Raw genomic sequence first — 13,084 nt, forward strand, 5'->3', positions numbered from 1 at the left:
GCAGAGAGGGGAGTCACAGCTTCGATCTGCATGACTGGAGTTCACCTGCCCAGGTGAGGCAGTCCCAGATCCCAGGCCCTTTCCGCAGGGAGCCTTGGAGATGAAAATCACTATATCAACTTAAAATACTGTCATCGCTTGCGCTGGCGTGTAAGCAGAGAAACCACTTGAGGCTGTAGGCGTGAACGCTACCACAAATGGTTGGAAAATGAAGTTTCCTCTTCTTCCCAGCTGTGTTTACACCAGAGGGACACTGTTTGTGGAAGCTGGCAGCAGGGGATTAGCTACGCGGGAGCCCTGCCTGAGGGCATGGGGAGGGCTGGGCGCTCCTCCAGCCCTGCGCTGCCCCAGCCACGCTGCCACCCCGGCAAGGTGACATGAAACCAGGGGAGCGAGCAGCCCTCGAAAGTGGGGGCGGCAAACTGGTGCTAGGCACTGCTTAGTGAATGCAGGACACGCTACAGACTCATTGCTCCACAGAGAAATGCCACCAGAGTCCCTTGTCACTCCTCCCCAGCTTTGCCATGAGAGCAGTGATGGAATTTCTGCCCCAAAGCCAAGTAGGCACTGAGAAAACAGCAGTTTTTCAGCTCACATCCCAAGGTCATTCGGGTATGTGCACTGCAGCTGAGCCCGTGGGAAAAGCGCAGGGCTTGGCTGGGGAGGAAAGTTCATCATGTTCTCTTTTACTAAGTACCACCTTTCAAAGATGCCCCAACTGCATCCCTACTGTAGAGATGAAAGCACATTAGCCACAGTTAACTTGCAAAAATATTCTTTACAAAATAGTGACTGACAGGGAAAAGTAACAGTTAGCTGCCAAGCACGATGCCAGCACCGCTCAGCGCTGTCAGGAGCCTGTGTGATGGAGCAGCACTAGACCAGACTTATGGGAAACCAGCAGGAGTAAGCAGCAGGTATTTTCTGCACTAGAACTTGTGATTTCTAGAGTGACCAAAGGATGACATTATTCCAGGCTCCCAAAGCTTTGCAAGTGCTGAATTTGGGTAAACCTCCCCTGGGTGTGCACAGAGGGTCTGGGCAGAAATAAAATGCTTGAGTGTGCAAATTAGCAACTGGGTGTGAAACCGTCCCTGGGCAAGGTGAGCTCTGGCTCACGTGGACCATTTCACCTCCACATCACAGGCTTTTTTAGCAGCCACTTGAAAAATACCTCTTTTGCCTGGAGAATGTCCCACAGCATCGCATATTTGAGGTCTGACTTCTGGTTCAAAGCACCTGTAGCATAAATGGTCCCACTGTGAATACATGGTGCTTTCTAATGGTCTTTTGTGGGCACAGCCTTGTGCGATGTGTCATCTATACTGGGAGGACAGATGTCACTTTGAGCCTTTATTTGAGATTAAAGGAATTTACAAGGTATAAAATAGCATGTGGGTAATTTTCTGCCAGGATAAGAGTTGTTAGCAAAGGTCATAAAGAGGCAAATGGAGCTGAACTGGCCCAATCGACTGGGAATGGTGCAGTAAGGGTTTTTTGATGGTTTTTTTCTGCTTAGCAAATGCATGTGCACTGCAGACTCAGCTCTTTCCAGGAGTGTCAACACCAGGACGGCATAGCACATTCATTGCATGCAACTGTGTTGCAGAGCCTTAGAAATAAGGCTTGGGCTGATTTTAAGTGACCTGACCCTGATCCACTTTATCCATCTTTACCACTGGCTTAATCGGATGGTTGTGATAGCTGCTGTGCTGTTGATTTTAAATGGATGTTTTCCTTCGGAGAGCACCACATCTCCCTGAAGCCAGAAGGCTCAAGAAGAACAAGTCTGTTATTGAATGGTTGATGGTGACTTCCCTCCTGGGAAGCCAGAGGGGCACAGACAGGGACATCTGTTCCACCCAAACCCTTGCCTGGATATTTGTGTCAGCCCAACTCATCAGACCTCATTTGCTTTCCCTTTCATTTTGGACATACCCTTGAGTCACTTTGAGACAGACAGCCCTGTGCTTGGTTCAGCTTCAAGGAACGATGCTTTTGAAGTGAAGAGACCAAACCCCTCTGTCCCTTCAGCATGACAGATGCTCCCCAGAGCCTCGCTGTTAGGAATACGAAGCAAACAACAACTGAGGAGGAAAACACAGTTATGAAGGGCCCCAGTGTGATTTTGCTCACTCGGTTCACGCCACTGCCCTCAGTTGGGAGCCTCTCCTAAGCCCTGCAAGCAGGAGGAGAGGCAGTCCCAGGCATGTAGGCAGGAGGGTGCACATCTGGGCAGCTGCAGGAGCACCAGCTCTGCTCCTTCCCCAGGGCTGCTGGAGGGAAGGTGAGGGATCAGTGTACACACTAACAGGGCTGGGGGATGCAAGAGGCACCCCAGGCTGCATTACTATGTGTGGAAGCCACCACAGGCTAGCAGGGACAGGAAGAGGGACAGGGACACATCTCATGCTTGGGGCAGTCTGGCCAAGTACAAGGCACCACATGAGGATGCTCTGGGGCCATCCCTGGGGGAAGTGACTGCTCATCTGCACAGCTGCCCATGGCTCTGCTCGCTGCTGTTGATTGTTTATCTTTTGTATTTTTAGGAAGATCCCAGGCAGCAAAGTAGGGGTAAAACTGTTCTTAGAAGCTATTCCAATGCTTATTTCCAAGGAGCTATATTTAAACATGCTCCTTTCTCTTGCCCTCACAGGTTAATACCAGCTGTGCATCAGGGTTGCCAACACCTGCAAACAGCTTTCAAAAAAAAAAAAAAGTGTGCTTATGCTGGGCTTAGCTTTAAAAAGAAAAAAAACCAACCCAAAACCAAACAGAAACCCCCAAACCCCCACACTTTTCTGCTTTGGTTTGGGGTTTTTTGTTTGTTTTTTCACCAAATACCAAAGAGTGTCACCCTACAGCTCATTCTAAGTGGCTGAGGGAGGAAAAAGTGTTTAGATAAATTAATTCTACCAGTAAGATATTATAAATGCTGCTGTCATGTATAAACATGACATACTGCTCTACTGGTCGTTTTTGCAAGAGTAGACGCTCTCAGCCCAAACATCCATTGCTTCTGCAGAATTTTTGTTTTTGAGACAAAGCCCTAACTTATCTCAGCATTTCCCATTTAACTTCTACAGCTTCCCCGCAGGGCAGGGAAAACCTTTGCCCCAGGGCAAGCCATTGCCAGTCCATGTGCTGGAGTCACTGGTGGGAACTCAGCTGTGACCTGCTTGGTTCCTGCTGGGGATCATGGGACCCTGCGGTCAATGGGAAAGGCAAAAACCCAGCTGAGGAACAACCCTGCTCCCCAAAGGGATTTCATTTCCCCTCTGCTCTCAGAGGAGCTGGAAGCAGGCCTGACGCTGGCCTCCAAAAGCAGAAGCAGGTCCTGCTTTGCACCACAGCCCCAGGCAGGCTTTCCCGCAGCTCTGCATCAGCAGGGAGTGGGCAACAGGTTTTTCCTAAGGATATTCAAGCAACTGCAACCCCAAAAGCATTAGAGCAACCACTGGGTGCCCCTGAGCAACTCCTCAGAGGGCTGATGGCTACCTGGGTACACCCGAGAGCTGCCACTGGGCAGACCTCACTGGGGGTTCCCATTTCGGGACATTTTTGAGCAGCACAGAAACGCACGCCCAGGTGATGACATGTCCAGCACAGAGGCCCAGACACATCCTGGGATGCAGCTGCCGGCCAAGCCACGTGGGCAGCTGCAAGCCTGCTGCACTGATCCCCTAACAGGATTAGGGCTGCAACAGAGGCCAATTCACACCGAGCATCAGGCCCACTAATGAATTTCAACCTATTCTGAACATCTCCTGGACCAGAAAGGCTGCCCAAATGGAGCTATGGGGAAATTGAGCTGCTCCAGACCCACAGGACATTGGTATAGCACAGCTTTAGAAGTGATACAGCAGAGAAAAGGCAGAGAAACACAGTGTCAGTGCTTTGGGCTGTGGAAAAGAGTAGTGGTCTGGGTCTGGCAGTGTTTCAGACCTGGACACATCTCCAAAGTCCACCCTGGAAGCTGTGGGTTATCTAAGGATAAAGGCAGCTCCACTCTCACTCAGCTCTTCAGATCACAGGGTGCAGATGGACCTGGCACCCGTGGGCAAGAGGAGCACACAGTCCCCACAGTATAGGCCAGCTTCCCCTTGGCAGGAGCACCCCCCTTTCCTCTGCCCTACCCACTTTTTTGGCCTGTTTCACAGTATTAAAATTCAGCATTCAAGTTCAAGACCAAGGGTAGTATCACCACCAAGGGAAGCAGGGCTCACCTTGCCATGCCACCGAGGTGAGGTGCAGACAGCTCCTCTCCTCCTGGGCCCTTGGGGTCTGGCTGCCCTTTGATTTCTCCTGTGGGTAAAGAGAAGGAGATGGCTGCATCCTATGGAAAGATGTGGCCCTGTCCCTCTTGTGCCAGCGCTGTCAAGAGGAGCTGAGAGAAATCTGAACCAGCCACAGCAGCAAGGACAGAAACCTCACTGGGATGTGACCTCTTCCCAGGTTAAGGCCAACATAGTTATCAGCCAAGATCAACGTGAGGAGGCCAGGAGATAAGGGTGTGGGTGGGTACACGGCTTTCCTGGCCAAGCACACTGGAAGAAACCCACCACCTTCACCACAATGGATGATGCCTCAGGCACTGGAGGAATGTTTTGCTGCCAGGCAATTACTGAACCAGTAGCTGGTTGGGGTGATGAGAGGTTGCCCTTCCTGCCCCCCTGCCCAGGTGAGTGCCCAGAGGCCTCCACCATGTTGGACAGGAGACCCTCCTGGTGCCTGCACCCCGAGGGAGCCCAGCCCAGGTGCACCCCAGTCTGTCCCTGCCCTGGCCCCAGTTTTCACAAAGGGAAACACAGAGACAAGCGTGGGGTGTGAGCCAGGCATGCTCCAGCAGGTCCCACACTGGGGGCAGGTCCCAGTGCAGCTCGGTCCAATCCCCAATGAGGAGGTGGGCACATACACCTCTTCAGTTGTTCCTTAAATAAACACATCTCCTATTCAAGGCACTGCACCCCAGCTCTGCCACCCTAAGCAAAGCCCCTCAGGAGCACTCTAGGGAGCCAAGGAGGGAGGCAGGAGGAGGAACCATCCTGTGAGGACAGAGGGAATAAAGCCCTTCTCGCTCCACTGAGGTCGCTGCCCTCCTTGTAGACACCGTGCACCAACAGAGACCAAGACTTGTACCCAGATTCAGCCCAGCCTGGCACAATGTTCTTCTCCTAAGGGTTTTTAGCACCATCTCAAAAGGCACAGTTCACCTGCAGATCAAAACCTCTGCAGGAGCAGCAGCGTGGTGTCCAGGCTGGGGCTCAAACATGATCCTGATGCTCCACTCAGACCTACCTGAGCTCTCCTGCAGAGCTGGACTAGCCCTTCTGGGCCTGGCTTAGAGCACCCTGAGCTTGCAGTGCAGTCTGTCACACTGGGACCTGCTGGAGAGGAGCAGAGGGAAGTGTGCCAAGCCCCATCTGGAATGAGTGCCTCACACACCCCTTCCTGCAGCACTTCTCTCAAGGAAATTCCACATGGAGCAGGCTGCCCTGCTCTAGCGAGAGGGTCATTGAGCAGAGCAATGCAGATACAGCTCCCAAGGCTAAGTGTAAGCCCAGCTGTGGCCAGTTAACACATGTCTCTATTCAAATCCACTTTTTGAACGAGGACCAGGAGAGACATAGGCTGAAACCTCTGATTTTATCTCTGCAAGGCAGGGCTCAGGGAGCCAAGGCTTGGGCAGTTTTACACGTGTGCAAAGTTCTCCAGCCCCAAACCCACTGTGCTTCCCCAGCTCTTCCTCCCATTATCTAGGGCTGTGTTGGGAGCAGATTTCCATCCTCACAGGCCACTCCAGCTGTGAAGGAGCTAGATGAAGTTTCACACCCTGTCCCATGGCCAAGTACTGTCTAAAAGTTGCAGTGTCACTGCATTGGGGTAGAGTAACAAGGATCCCAGATGAAACCTCTGGTCAGGGTGTTGTATGCACACCTGGCAGCTGTGACCAGCCCGAACAAGCTTCTCCAGCCCCGGAGGAGACTGAGTGCCCGGGCTTTAGCTGCACGTGTTGCACTGAGGGGGCTGAGCTGCCCTCCAGCCCCCAGCATAAGCAGGTAATTAGATTAAAAGTGCTCGGCCAGACACTGCACCCGGGCCACTAAAGGACAGAGAGAAACTGAGGATAGCATTTCTCAGAAGGGCTGTGATGCTGCAGGTCAGCACCACGCACCCCATCTTCACTACAATGGCAGAAAGAAAAAAAAAAAAGGGAGAATGCTTTTGCCAAACCCGACCTTCTTAGAGATACTTCGGTTGGGACTGAGCAGCAGCAAACAGCAGCATAATATTGCCCTCTTCAGACTCTTTCTAATATCACAGCCTCAGCTCGTGAGCAGGATGCTGTCACAGGAGGAAAACCCCAACCTCCCCAGCCCACAGCACAGCTCCCCTGCCCAGGCCAGGCAGGATCAGGGGGATTTGGGAGCTTCCAGCTCTTGCTGAACCCAATGCCACATCTCACCTCTCCACAGGGTGCCCAGGCAACGCCTTCTGGAGCCTGTTTTTTTTTGGGTTATTTTCCCCCAGGGATCCACAGGAGTTCAGGGGTTTTAACTGTGCTCTCAGCCCTTCCTCACACAGGCATTTTGGGTGGGACTGGGGAAAGAGGGATGGGAGCAGGGCTGGTCAGCTGCTGCAGGGATGCAGGAGCCGCTGCATGGAACAGGTCAGATGTGGGGAAGTGCTGCCTGCAGGGCCCCTCAGCCCCAGGAGGGAGAGGGCATCTCATCCCTCCAAAACCCCACCACATGCTGGGTTATTCCACTTTCACAGGCTCTGAGCAAGCCATCCTGCTCAGGCTGTAGCACAGTAATGCCAGAGCTGAAGGAGGTCCCTGGTCTTCCCGACAGCACTTGTGGACCAGGATTAAAGAGTCTATCATTGTTCAATACTTTCATCTCCACCCCAGGCCAGGCACTTGGATCTGTGCCTAGCAAGGGAGCAGCGCAGACCCAGAGGTGGCCAGTCAGGTCCAACCAAGACCGCAGATCATAAGGCAGTATCACAGTGATGAGGCAGGTCCTAGGTCAAGTCAGGAAGTCAGTCTGCCCATCAGGGCTAGGATCAGGTCCAGGAGCACCAGGCAAGCCCATAGTGATGGGGCAGGGCTGACACCAAGCCAGGAAGATACTCAGCAGGTTGAGGTCAGGGCCAAGCATCACTGGAGCTGTACTATAACCCAGCACAGCTCAAGAAGAGCCTGAGGTGCTGGGCTGAGCTTAAATAGAGCTCCTGGGCCCATGGCTTTGGGGCCAGGTGAGGTTTGTCAGGGCCTTTAAGGTCTATTAGTGTTCTCAGGTCTCTGACACTTGCAGTGTCACATCCAGCAAAGTGGGGAATTGCTGCTGCTCCTCTGCCACCCTGACCCTGGGCACAGAGAGACCCTGTGAAGCCCTGAAGCCTGGCAGACAGCAGGTTTTGGTCCTGGCATTGGTCCATCCCTGCTGCTGCTCCACCCTGCCTGCAGGTGGCTTTGAGTGATGCAGGGGCTATTTCCATGCCCAGATTTAGGATCTGGAGAGCAGAGCAGTAATTTAAATTGTCCTCCCTGGTCCCAGCTCGAGGTTACCATCCCAGGATGCCCAGATCGCCCACCTTGCAGTGCCAGCTAGGGTCTGGCTGATCCCAAACTGAGGGTCACAGCACTCACACGTGGGGTCCTGGTCCCAGATGTTCATTCCTCAAACAGGGCTTGCAGACCACCAGCAGAAATATCAACTCTAGGGGCTATTGCATTCGGTGTCCTTAGTCACGGACAGAATCAGAGAATGGTTTGGGTTGGAAGGAACCTTAAAGACCATCTAGTTCCAAACCCCCTGCCATGGGCGGGGACACCTTCCACTAGCCCAGGTTGCTCACAGCCCCATCCAACCTGGCCTTGAACACTTCCAGGGAGGGGGCAGCCACAACCTCTCTGGGCAACCTGTTCCAGTGATTAAAACATCTCATTTCAGTGATATCTAACTAAAAGGAGAAATAGCAGGAAGAGAAAGGCAGGTGAAAGGGAGAAGTAGAGGGAGAAGGGGAGCAGCCAGGTGCTCCCACCCATCTCCCCAGTGCTGGCTCATATGGGGGGGCTTCCTGGCTGCTGCCCCGGTGTAGGGCGTCTGCAAGTCCCAGGGCAGACTGGGAACAGCCTACTGCTCGAGCAAAAAAATATTTGAGGAGAAACCGATCCTCACTGTGTCGAGCTGGAAGTTTCTGGAGACATTTTATCTAATCCAGGGCTCTGACCCAATTAATATTCTATAGGATCTCCTGGAGCTCTTGTTTTGTTCAGTTCTTGGCTTTAAGGGCTCCAGAAGAAATTGAAAACAGATTATTGGGAAGAAAACAGCTTCAATTTTTAGACAGCTGTCTCTAGTGAAGTTGGCTTCATTTCCAATCATTCCCCAGGCGTGATGCAAGTCTGGCTATAAAAAGTTTTTCCCCAGTGGCAGTAGAAAAGCTTTGCTTAAAAGCAAAAGGTAAATATCCCGGAACGGTGCTGAGCAAAGAAAGACCAGGCTCTGCCTGCGAGCCTGCTGGCCTTGCTCAGACCTCCCGCACCCACCGTAAACCCGCCTGGGCACCAGCGAAGAGGCACCGGGGGGCACGCCGGGGGGCGGGGGGGGCCGGGGCAGTCGGGGAGCCCGGGGCAGGGGTGCGGGAGGGAGGTGCGGGCCGGGAGTGCAGCCCCTCACCTGCGCCCGGCGGAGCCCGAGCAGAGCGGCCACGAGAGGGAGGCAGAGCCCGTGTGCTGCGGGGGGTGCGGGGCCGGGGCTGCGGGGGGGGCCGGGGCTGCGGGGGTGGCCGGGGCTGCGGGGGTCCGGGGATGCCTTGGGGGGCCGGGGCTGCGGAGGGGCCGGGGATGCGGCGCCGGGAATGCGGGGGGGCCGGGGATGCGGGGGGACCGGGGCTGCTGGGTGACCGGGGGCTGTGGGGCCGTGACCGCGCCACCGCCCACCCCGCCCCAGACACGGCTCCAGCCCCCCGGGGCCGGGGCGATAGGGCCCCGATTCAGCAGGGGAGCACATGCACGGTGGGAAGGTCACAGCCACCTCCCGTGGTCCCCAAGCGAGATCGCTGCCCACTGCCCCGGGGACCTTCGCTTCGTCTGGGAGGCCTGGCTGGGGAGAAGAGGATGAGCGTTTGAATACAGAGGTTATGGCTAAAGTCCTTTCAAAGGGCTATTTTGTCCTCCGGTGTCAGCCCACATGCCAAGGCTGTGTCCCATTCCCTGCTCACACCAAAGACACCCATTGTGGATGGGATATCTTGCAGGTCAGCAGCAGGGCCAGGCAGAGGGGAAAGCCTGGGAGATCCCTGCGGTTCAGCTCCCATCTGTAAATCAGGGAGAGCCACCCCGCTGTGCTGTACAGAGGGAGGTGCAGTGCGTTAAGCTGGGGAGGAGCTCACAGGGATGGGCTGTCAGTCCCCGTGGCTGTATGTCCATCCTCTGCCAATGGTTCTGGTTCAGCCCTAGCTGACACCACGACAGGTTGCTGATCAGCACCAGGTGGGGTCAGGATCCCACTCCCACCACAGGTTTAGTGTCCAAATGCACCCCAAAAGCAGAATCTGTAAGCCCCCATTGAAACACCATCAGCAGAGGGGTGTCCTGTTAGCAGCTAGCCATGATCCGCCGGCCCAGGACATTGTCATGCTCTGCAAATCCATGGCCCCTCTGGACACTGCTGACACACCGCTGCTGAAAGACCTGGACATTTGCTGACAGCAAAGAGATCGGGCGCTAATGGAACCAAACATGTCTGGCAGGGAAGAGGCAGCCAAAAAGCTGCAGCAGAGGTGTGCTGGCTACCAGGGGCCGGGGCATTGCCAGGGCCAGGAGAGCAGCAAGAGGTGGGGAGGAAACTCCAGGAAACTCCTTGTGGAGGTGTTTTTAAAATCACATCATGTCAGGTTCAAATGTGGACCTCCCAGTGACATGCAGGAGAACTGTCTCTGTGATACAAGGTGGCCCAGACTTATGATAGTCCAGTGACTTTTTAAACACCTAATTTCCAGCTAACTGAAGACTTTTGAAAGAATAACCTGAGGTCAACCCAGTAAGTTGTCACCCTATGGAAAACCACTCCTTGCAAATACCAGCCATTTGGGGGGATGCTGCACAGCGGGCAGCCTCTGCGGCACAGCAGAGCGGGTCCCCCAGAGTCTGCCAGGCAAGTGCCAGCACCACTCCCGCCTGGCGCTTGTCTGCCTCGTGGCTTTCCAGGACAGAGCGAGAGCCCAGGGCAGCTCGCCCACCCCATTCACCGACTCAAGAAAGGAATGGGAAGGGCAGAGGAATGCAAATCAGGCCGGAGGACTCATTCATCCTCCCCGCGCCCGGCTTCAGCGCATTCCAGGCAGTCTTACTACAATGCAGCATTTTGTGCGCTGCAATCCACCCGTACACACACCCGCCTCTCATCCCCTGCCAGGGCTTACTCTCCCGAGGCACCTAGAGCTGAGTCTGTAATAAATCAGGCAGCAACCTCCATCCAAGACACGCACACCCCGGTTTGCTCTGCTGAAAAATGAGTGCCTAGCTTTTCATCTGAACACCTGCAGCAGGCAGGCAGCCGCGCTGACCTGGGGTGCGGTATCGTCTCTCGAATGAAAGGCACGCTGCTGTTCAGACACGGTCTCCCTGGCCGGTTTGCTGCACGCTGGTGTTTTTATTTTCCCCATACAGGGCAGGGAGCTGACTCCTGCACCCTCATCCCTCAAGCTTTGGGTGCCCTGGTCTGGCTCAGTGCTGCCAAAGTGAGTTTGAATCTGCCAGCCTCTAAGTTCAGTGATGCATGTGCTGAGTGTTGCTGTTGCTCTCTAATGAGCTGGTGAGAGACTGGCAGCAAAATCCTCCCAGTGCAGCGAGGGAGGCTGCAGAGAGCCCTGGGAACCAGCGTATGCAGAGCATGGCGGAGGGATGTGTTCCTGCCCAGCCACAGGTGTCTGGAGAAACATCTTCAGTGGGAGAGGTGGGCACAAGGGATTTTGCTCAGGGTTCCTGCAGTAGCGCACCAGCAGATCCAGCCCCGACGTGAGCACGGCTCTGTCAGCCACAGGAGGAAGAGTTTTTCAACAAGCAGAAGCGCTATCAGAGCCAACTCGCTGCACTGAGACACTTGGAAAAGTCAGGAAAGTGACCAGAGCCAGGAGGTGGGGTGCAGAAGGGTGGCCACACTCCCAGAGACACCCATCGAGAGCGGCCAGGTCCCCAGCAGCTGGGTCAGTGCATGGTCCCACCGCAGCATGGAGCCTGTGGGGACAGCTGCCCGGGGTGGGAGCTCACAGCTTCAAGCTCCCCACACTGTACAGGGGGGCATGGCCCTGCTTCAGAAAGATGGATCTGAGGCCAAACCCATCTGGCTTTGCTTTGCATGCTGCTGAGATCTTTTTTGTTGGGTTTATTTTCACACAGATCCCCAGAACACGGAGACAGGCAGGAAAGCGAGAGCTGAAAGCAAACAGGAAAAAGGCAGGTTCCCTTGATTTCTATTTTTAACACTGCAAACAACATTAGTGTCCTTATATTTAGAAAAAAAATACTTCGGAGCGTTTCCTGCCTCCCCTTTCAATACCTTCAGCTATTTCCTTGCAGATGCTTCCAGGGGCCAGGGCTCCGAGGCAGGAGGAGAGAGGCTGGGCTCTTACCCGCAGACCAGCCCATGGAGGGGAAGTTCCTGGAAGAGGAAAGCCAGCTCGGAGCAGGTGCCCGTGGTCCTGTGTGGCAACAGGGAAGACAACCAGACTGCGGAGGACGTGGCCAGGTCCAAGCAGAAGCTGTGTGCCACTGCAGAGCCTTCAAGCTTCCTCTCTGTGCGTTGCAGCACTTTTGGTGACATCAAAGGTGGCATAAGGGTCAGTGCAACACAGGGGGAGGCACAGCAGCGCTGTCACGGCACAGGCTTAGGGAGAAAGGCTGTGGCAACCGAGGCTGGAGGCACAGCTCTGCCCTGCTGCAGGGACCCTGGGCTGAGGAGAGCAGCCCTGGGCCAAGCTGCTGGACAAGGATGCTGGTCTGCAGTAGAGACCAGCCTCCCCTCACGCCCAGCACCACCTCTGTGATGGGGATCGCACGTGGGTGAAGAGCAGCAGCAGCAAAGTGAGATCTCAAAGCCAGTAGAGGATGGACGTAGAGGATGGCTGATGTCCCCTGGAGCCAGAGCCTCTCCACTTGTCACTTCTCTGCTTGCGCATACCAGGCTGGCTCGGCTTTGTCTGCACAGCTCAGAGGATCTTCCCCTTTGCTTTGACAGCTCTCGGCTCATTGCCTTGCACTCAAGGACTGCATTTTGCAAAGCGTTTGTGTTAAATTCTCATACAGGCAATCCAGAGCATGTTTTCTGCATGGTAGGCCAGTGGAGTGGCTTTGCCTGCACAGGCATCAGACCGCATCTCAGCAGGACCAGGGAATGTAAAGAGAACTGGGGTTTGAATGCAGTCAGCTTCTGGTGGTGGAGAGTGAAGCCAACCGCTGGGGAAATGGCTCTTCTAACCCCAACCATGCTGTGCTAGATGTGGTTTCCAGCAAAATCACAGCATGGGGAGACCAGGATTTCTCCATGTGGCCTGGGGAGCTCCCTGCCCCAGAAACATTGGAAATGCGGCATGGATAGCCTGCACAGCAGCTAAAAGCACCTCAAAACATCCCCTCCAGCCTGGGCCATTAGCAAGGGCTGAAGTCTGGCTGCCCGCCCCCCCCCCCCCCCCCCCACTCTCCACGCTCTAAGTTGATGCCTTGGCAGTACCTGTAAGAGATGTCGTCCTTTATTGGGCTCAGTCAGAGCAGACATCTGTCCTGGCCCACAGTGCCAGGGCTTCTGGGCTGCGTTTCCCTTCCTGGAGTTTGGTCCATGAGAGGAGCAGCCTTGTGAGCTGCTTCTCTGGGGCTCTGGCTGACTCCAAACCAGAGAGGAGACCCTGGCTGGGAGCAGCTCTGGGGACAAGCTGAGATGCAGTCAGGCTGCTGGGCAACCCAGTGCAGACAGTCCGTCCCATCAGCCAAACACTCCTTTTCTGTATTTCCCTCCACAAAGCCCTGCAGCAGGTGGAAACCCAGCCCAAAAATGTCTTGATTTGAGGACTACATAAA

Source organism: Strix uralensis, chromosome 18, assembly GCF_047716275.1.
Source record: "Strix uralensis isolate ZFMK-TIS-50842 chromosome 18, bStrUra1, whole genome shotgun sequence".
In the NCBI taxonomy this organism is placed as follows: Eukaryota; Metazoa; Chordata; class Aves; order Strigiformes; family Strigidae; genus Strix; species Strix uralensis.